The sequence below is a fragment of the Portunus trituberculatus genome, chromosome 43 (assembly GCF_017591435.1).
Source record: "Portunus trituberculatus isolate SZX2019 chromosome 43, ASM1759143v1, whole genome shotgun sequence".
In the NCBI taxonomy this organism is placed as follows: domain Eukaryota; kingdom Metazoa; phylum Arthropoda; class Malacostraca; order Decapoda; family Portunidae; genus Portunus; species Portunus trituberculatus.
In genome coordinates this window covers 8,004,668-8,006,061 of record NC_059297.1, presented here as the reverse complement: position 1 = coordinate 8,006,061, position 1,394 = coordinate 8,004,668, and positions in this window count along the sequence as shown.

Here is a 1,394-nt window from a genome sequence, read left to right as displayed (position 1 = left end):
GAGAGAGAGATGAAGGGCTATAGAATAGTGTTCTGTTGTGTTGTATGCCTGATGTGATTATATTTGTGTAAGAGGAGAGACAGATAGGGGAGAAGGAAAACGAGGAGGAGGAGGAGGAGGAGGAGGAGGAGGGGACAAGGGAAGGAGGGATGCCAGGAACTGTATTTGGCAGGGGAATAAAGAGAAGGTTGGTGCTATACGGTGACGTGTGAGGGGAACGACAGGGGATGGGGGGAGGTAGTGCCCGTCACTCACCCACGCCCCATTACGTGATTACAGAGGCTGGCAAGACGGGTTGTCGGGGTCCAGTCTGATTACCAGTGGTGGGATGAGGGTCTTCAGCGTGAGTGTCTACGGGAGAGGAGGGTGAGAGAGAGGGCAGGGCGGTAGAGAGGATGAGGGGAGAAGGAAAGGTAAGGGGAGGAGGAAACATGGAAGGACAGTGGTCGAAGAGGGTGAGGAGGGAGGAAGAGGTCTTCAGTGTGAGCGAAGATGCCGGAGATGAGGGAGGGAAGGGAATGAAGGAAGGGTGACTGAAGCAGGGAAGGTGAGGGGAGGAGGCGGTAAGGGAGGACAGCGGAGAGAGAGAGAGAGAGAGAGAGAGAGAGAGAGAGAGAGAGAGAGAGAGAGAGAGAGAGAGAGAGAGAGAGAGAGAGAGAGAGAGAGAGAGAGAGAGAGAGAGAGATGTCTTCTGCGTGAGTGTTTACGAGAGAGGCGGCAGGGGAAGCAAAGATGAGAGAGGCAGGGAACAGCGGTAGAAATGTAAAAAGAGGAGATAAGGAAGGACATTGGTCGAAGAAGGTAGGAGAATAAGAAAGAGTTCTTTAGGGAGTGAGAAAAAGAGTAAAGAAAGGGAGAGAGACCATGAGATAAAAGGAACTCCGTCGACTGAAAATAGTGTTTTGAATCCAATATATGACTGAATAACTATCATAACTATCTCCGTTACATAATTCATTATTTTAATCACTATTATTTCTACGCCCAACAGCGTCGTTGCTATTTCCACTTTTATATTATTTTGGTTGTTGCGTCGTTTACGAGGCCACAAAGTGCCAAGGCTATAATCATCCTCGCTCATTAATCCAAGACGAGCCATATTGTAGTTTCAGCCACAAAGGACAGACAAACCACAGTCGAGGAAGGCTCAAGGCGTACCATAGTTATATTTATGTTTTCTTATCACTTTAGAATAATAGTGAACCGGCACGCCTCCTGTCTTCAGCCGCTGCAATGCATCCAACCGCTACATTCCCTTGATGTTTTAATGATCATCCCTCAGAATTTTTTCATCCACTCTCTTCTCTTTCCCAGAAATAAACAAAGCTGAAGTTGCACTTGGGTTTCAACTGAATCTTATTAATATATTCCTTTAATGCCTTGGTATTTCCTTC